A 7,500-nucleotide genomic window follows, 5' to 3' on the forward strand; every position below is an offset into this window, starting at 1 on the left:
GTTCAAAAATAGTATTTCATAAAACCTTGAGTCATGAATTAATATATAGCATATTCATATTATGTACTGGGCTACATGTAACTTAAATTAAGTTAGTTATCAATTAACTCAGAATGTGGCATCATAATCTTGAATACACATAGTAGATTAATGATACATATAGTCACATTAGCTAAATAAAAAATGTGAAAACATACTGCAGTATTTTTCTATGGCCTGCAACCATGTTAAAAATATTCAAGTGGTTCTTGACAGAATTAGATAGTATTAGATACTGAAATGGCAAGCAATCCTTTCCACTACCAATCTATGTATGTATATACTCCAATGTGTTGTACACACAATGCCAGGAAACAAGAACGGAAAGAAAAAGTTAAATTTTCAGAGGTAGTAAGGAGCATAGGAGGACTGAGAGGAACTTTGTTAGGTTGGATAAGGGATTACTTGAAGGACAAAGAGAGAACTGTGATCAGAGATATATACTCATCTTAGAGTAAAGTAACAAGTGGAGTGCTACATCTCCCATTATGTTCCAGGTACAGTAATACTCCACTTAACGAACGTTCGTTTAACGAATTTTCGGTTTAACGTACTATATAAAGTTTGACCAAAAAGTTCGCATAACGTACAACCACATCCGTCTTAGCGAATTTTCTGGGCTTGAATTTGCAGGGTCAGGGACCGAACGCGGTAGCTTCCCTGTGATTGATTGGCTCCCCGCCTCTGTCTCTAGTGCTCCTGGAGCTGGATCCAAGATTCTTTAACAACGTCAGAGCAACCTCCTGCAGCGAAATGGCATCTATGAACGCTTGGAGGGACGGTGACAAGGTTGCTCTGAGGTTGCTGGGAACACCACCTCTGGAGGTGGTGTTACTGTCTTATATATGCATTTATGTTCACAAAACAACATGTCTATTAGCTTTTTACAAACCTTGCCACCAAGAAAGGATTGTTTTGTAATGCATAAAGTGAAATCTTACATGGAATACCAAAAAATAAAGCAGAGATGAGATGAGCCACAGATGAAGCGGGAGACTCGCGGCCACTCGGCCGCTTCTTCTTCTTGTGACCCTTTTGCTTCCGTGTTACTTTCTTCATGATGTTTATGTTTTCACTCCTCTATTGCCTGCTATAATGGATATCATATCTTAGTATTCATATACGCTCATGCCATGAGGATAACGAAATACCGTGGTATTTCATTAATAATTCACTATCTCTCAGTGCCACGGAGTTGAGGTTATCCTCATGGCATGAGAGTATATGAATACTAAGATATGATATCCCTTATAGCAGGCAATAGAGAAGTGGAAACAAATATCATGAGGAAAGACAACACGCAGGCTAAAAGGGTCACAAGAAGAAGAAGCGGCCGAGTCGCCGCGAGTCTCCCGCTTCGTCTGTGGCTCATCTCATCTCTACTTTATTTTTTGGTATTCCATGTCCATGTAAGATTTCACTTTATGTATTACAAAACAATCCTTTCTTGGGGGCAAGATTTGTAAAAAGCTAATAGACATGTTGTTTTGTAAACGTAAATGCGAGAATGTGAGAGAATTTGTACGTAGCTCCTCTAACTTCCAATGACTCATATGACATCATAAAAGTAGTGGTACACCAGTGGCCCAATATGCTGCCAAACGTATACATATATATATATATATATATATATATATATATATATATATATATATATATATATATATATATATATATATATATATTTTTTTTAACCAATGTGGTATGTTGGGGACCAGCACAGAACGCATCCCCCCCTATTTCCATTATTTCCAATGGGAACATTACGTCCGCTTAACGAATTTTCACTCTACGAATAGCTTTGACACCCCCTATCCTGTTCGTTAAGCGGAGTATTACTGTATATGTAAATGACATACAAAATGGGGTAACCAGTTACACTAATTTGTTTGCTGATGATGCAAAATTGCTAAGAATAATTAAAACCTAAGAGGACTGTTTGCTGTTGCAGGAAGATATAAACAAAATTTATGAGTGGAGTAAAGGGGCTACACACTGCCCTATGATACGCGGAACGCGGGCCATGGTTCTTGGTACGCAACCAGGAACATTCACACACACAAGCTGACGGCGTTCTTGCTATGCTAGGCAAACGGCCCACCAACCATGACCAAGCCTAATCAAAATAAACCAGAACAAAACCATGCCGCTTATACCTCAACCTGTGCTTCGTTCTGGAATTGCATTTGCACTTCCTCTTATTGAAGAAAAGTAAGTTAAAAGAAACCAGAGAAAAACCGAGACGTGGTTGCCATGAGCCCAAACTATCTACATGACATATATATATTTTATATTTCCAAATTGATGAAATACTATTTAATATTCCAATATGAAAAAAATTAGGCACGTTCTTTTTAGTTGAAATAAAAGGTTTTTATTACATATATTATGTTTTTTTTTTTTCATTGGGATAGCATACGGAGAACCGGGATGGATACGAAGCCACCCCAACTTTGCTCCGCTAATCCCGGGCAAGTTCCAGCTATCTGGAGCGGATGTTCCTCGTTCCACGTATCATAGGCCAGTGTGATAGCCCCTTAAGAACTAGAAGTTAGAGTTCAATGCTAAGAAATGTCACATAATGGAATTAGGAAAAATAAGAGAAAACCGGTATGGAACTGTCCGATGGGAGAGGAAAAAATAATGAAGACTAAAGAGGAAAAAGATGTGGGAGTGGTTATACAAGAAAATTTGAACCCCAAAAAACACATAAGTAAGGTATCTGGATCAGCATATAAAATGTTGACTAATTTTAGTGTGACATTTCAGTACTTCAGTACTTACGAGCATATGTCCAAAGTTGGAATATGCAGCAGTAGTGTTGTCACCGAGTTTGAAAAAGAATATAAGATTACAATTGATCCAGAAGATAGCTACAAAGATGGTATCAGAACTAAAGGACCTAACATATGAAGAAAGGCTGAAGGAAATGGGACTGCCAACCTTACAAGATAGAAGAGAACGAGGAGGTCTAATAACAATGTATACAATAGTAAATGGCATTGAAAAGATAGACAAGGAAGACCTGGTGCTGGTGACAGAAGCTGGAAGGGCAAGAGGACATGTAAAGAAGATTAGGATTAAGTAGTGTGTGAAGGATATTGAAAAATACAGTTTTCCTTATAGAACGGTGGAAAAGTGGAATGCATTGAGTGATGTTATAGCACATAATGTGCATAACTTAAAGAAAAAATTGGATAAATGGAGACATGGAGACAGGATACTATGAGCCCCACTTGAACCATGTACAATACAACTAGGTAAATACACACACACACACACAGAGGGTGAGGGAAAATACTAGATATAGAGATGATGAACCGGCTAGACTGGATTTGGTGTTAACAAGAGAAGTGTACCTATGTGGAGATATACAATACAAGTGTCCTTTGGGAAAGAGTGATCATGTGGTTATGGAAATGCAGATAGCAACAACACAGCGAAGGAAGGACGAGACATACAGGAGTGGTAGATTGAATTATAGAAAGATGGACACAGAAAGTTTGAAAAATTATTTCAGAAAATTAGATTGGGAGGAGATGTTACAAATCAGAGAAGTGCAAAAGAAATATGAGATTTTTATGAAATATTATAAAGAAGGAGTTATGAAATTTGTACCAAAGTATAAACCGAGAGAGGAAGGAAGAAAGGATTGGTTTAATGCAACTTGTGTTAAGGCTAAGGAAAAGAGAGATGTGGCTTGGAAAAGATGGAAAAGAGCAGGAATATACTAAATAAGGAGAATTATAGAGTGGCGAGAAATGAGTATGTGAGGGTAAGGAGGAGGAAGAAAGAAAATTTGAAAAAGATATTGTAGACAAGAGTAAGGAACATCCAAAATTGTTTTACAGGTTCATAAATGGTAAACTTAAAAAGAGAGAGTCCATTGAAAGATTAAAAGGAGAGCAAGGGATAGTAGATGACCCTAAGAATATAGCGGAATTGCTAAATAATAGGTTTCAGCAAGTATTTACTGAAGAAACAATGTTTGTAAAGCCACAGAATGTACAAGGAAATGTGCACATGGATGACATTAAGATACCTAAAAAGGAGTTATATAAAATGTTGGAGGAACTTAAAGATGATAAAGCGATGGGACCAGATGAAGTTTCAGGAAAATTATTGAAGGAGTGTAGAGAAGAATTGATTGATCCATTATATGATATTATAAGGTGTTCATTAGAAACAGGGGAAGTACCAGTAGAGTGGAAGAGAGCTGAAGTGGTGCCCATTTATAAGGGAGGCAGTAAGGAAGAGCCTCTTAACTATAGACCTGTGTCTCTAACAAGTGTGGTCGGTAAGATTTGTGAGAGGGTGATAAAGAAATATTGGATACGGTTCCTGGAGGATCATAAGTTATTATCGGATCATCAATTTGGCTTCAGGAAAGGGAGGTCATGTGTAACAAATCTACTGAGCTTTTATTCAAGAGTGGTTGACAAAATACAAGAGAGAGAGGGATGGATGGACTGTGTATATTTGGATTTAAAGAAAGCTTTTGACAAGGTACCTCACATGAGACTGTTATGGAAAGTAGAGATTTATGGAGGACTGAAAGGAAAAGTGTTAAAGTGGATGGAAAACTACTTGAGATGGAGGGAGATGAGAACGGTAATAAGGGATGCAAAGTCGGACTGGTTGGTGGTGGAGAGTGGAGTCCCACAAGGCTCAGTGCTGGCACCAATACTTTTCCTTGTATATATTAATGACATGCCAGAGGGAGTAAACAGTTATATTAATTTGTTTGCGGATGATGCGAAGTTGTGTAGGTGTGTGAAGAGTGAAGAAGATTGTGAAATTTTACAGGCAGACCTGGATAAGATTTGGGAGTGGAGCAAGAGGTGGCAAATGGAATTTAATCTGAGCAAAAGTCATGTGATGGAGATGGGAAGAGTGGAAGACGGCCAAGAGGGTCATATAAGATGGGTGAAGAAGTAGTGTTGAAAAAGGTGGAAAAGGAAAAGGATTTGGGAGTGATAATACAAGACCATGGGCAGTTTGAGGCTCATATTGATAAGATGTTTGGAGAAACGTATAATTTGATAAAAATATTGGATTAGCCTTCCATTATATGGATAAAGATATGATGAAGAAATTAATTAGTATGGTAATTAGACCAAGATTGGAATATGCTGGAGTGGTTTGGTCCCCTTATAAAAAGAAGCATATAAGGAAGTTGGAGAGATTGCAGAGAATGGCAACAAAAATGGTTCCGGAATTGGCAGAAATGACCTATGAGGAGAGATTAAAAGAAATGAATTTGCCTACCTTGGAACAAAGAAGAGAAAGAGGAGATTTAATACAGGTTTATAAACTGTTGAATGGACTGGATGAAGTGGATAATGAGCAAATGATGTTGAGAGAGGAAAACTTAAATAGAACTACAAGATCGCATAGTAAAAAGATAGCCAAGGGAATATGCTTGAAGGATGTGAAGAAATATACTTTCCCACAAAGATGTGTGGAGGTGTGGAATGGTTTGAGTGAGGAGGTGGTGTCAGCAAGGAGTGTGCATAGTTTTAAAGGAAAGTTGGATGTGTGTAGATATGGAGACGGGGCCACACGAGTATGATACCCAGGCCCTGGAAAATTACAACTAGGTGAATACAACTAGGTGAATACACACACACACACACCATGTAATAAATACTACAAACCCACCTTCTTCTATCTCATAAATAAATTTGATTCTGATACATAACAGGAAATAAAATTTGTACATTTACACTTGTACAAATTTATTACTATAATTCTATTTTTTTTTGTACACAAATCTTACACTATAGACAACAACATAAGCTTTCTCAGTTTTGTGTTCATATCTGAAATGAAAGGTAAGCCATTGCTCTGATTTGATAAAGTATGCAGTCATATGTTTTCCCTTAGCAACTGATTAATGCAAGAATAAAGACATGCATAAGTTTCTGAAGTGTCATTATTAACAGATACATGCAGATAGTTAGGAAACAGAACATACAACAGAAAAATTACATCCAAGATGTATACTATATTGTAGTACAAGGTGAGCCAAATTTGCACATCTAAACAGGAAGTCACTTAATAAAAAGAAAGTAATCAGTTTGGGGCATGAATAACTGAAGAATTATATATAGAAAAGATTCCTCTAGTACAGTTTGTAGAATAAATAAATGTTCTATATGAGACTCATAACTTGGGGATCACAATGACACCCGATATGAATGATCTGAGCCACATGACTCACCAGATGTGACAGTAACTCACCTTCAGGGGAGAGGAAACCACACTTATTTATTCATTAATTCATTAATGTATTCTTGTAAATGTTGGATACTGTTGCCTCGACTTTTCTTTTTTAGTGGGATCAAGATAGTGACATTTAATTTCTAGATTGTTTTGATTAACAATTACCCTTGCTCCACATTTTTACATTTTTCACCTTAAAATTTGAAGGACTTCTTCATTATAAAGTACATATTTGCATCTTTTAAATGTATGATGAAAAGTTCTCTTATTGTTTTGTTTGTATCTTATTTTCACTTGTACTAATATTCTCCAAGTTATAAGTTTTCCCAAGTTAAAATTAAATACATCTTAAGAGAATTATATATCATCATTATTAAAGAAAGGGTAACAAAATTTTTAATTCTGGTAGTTTTTCCTTGGTTTCTGCTATACAGAAACCAGTGTGACTGAAAAAGCGGTTTTGAAGTACAACTTAACATTATTAAAATTTTGTTCAGTTCTTACTGTGACAGAATTCTAATGTGACCAATATTTTCTATTACCTCCAAGAACTTGAGATATTTTTCATTACGGTATTATGCTAAAGGGCTTAATAAATCATCAACAATGTTATTTCACACTATGTCCCTTCTACACCAATAAGCATATGTCACAACTTCAAATGAACATCCTATCTTCCTGCCTTCCTTGACTTCCATAGGCTTTCTGATTTCCAAAAATGATGAAATACCAAGCAGCAATACAAAGAAAAAATAATGTACAGTTTAGTCCTGATCTCTACTGGGAGCTACAAACTCAGAAATCGCACGTTTGACAGATTAGCTGAGCTGTGGCCAAGTTGTGAGTACCCATATAGCCAAAAGCATTTCATGAAACTACAAATTTTTATATAAAAGACAGACTTAGTGAGTACCATACTGAGGAAATTATACAAAGTACAAATTAATGTTATAAGTCCTAATTTGCTGAATACTGTCAAGTTGATGCCAGATGCCATGTCTGTCTATATCTACAATTTCCTTTCTTGCAAGTCACCTATAAGTAGCTGCTCCCCTTCAGGCAGGTTTCCTGTCATAGCCTTGTTCAACTTTGGTTATCCATTTTTTGTTAAATAGAAGTTGAAGATACATGCTGTCCAGTAAAAGAATTAAAATGACCAAAAATTACTGGCCACATTACTTTCTCAGAAATATACACAAAACATGAAAATCTATTAAAAAAAAAAAATAAATAAAC

The sequence above is a fragment of the Portunus trituberculatus genome, chromosome 46 (genome assembly GCF_017591435.1).
Source record: "Portunus trituberculatus isolate SZX2019 chromosome 46, ASM1759143v1, whole genome shotgun sequence".
NCBI lineage: Eukaryota > Metazoa > Arthropoda > Malacostraca > Decapoda > Portunidae > Portunus > Portunus trituberculatus.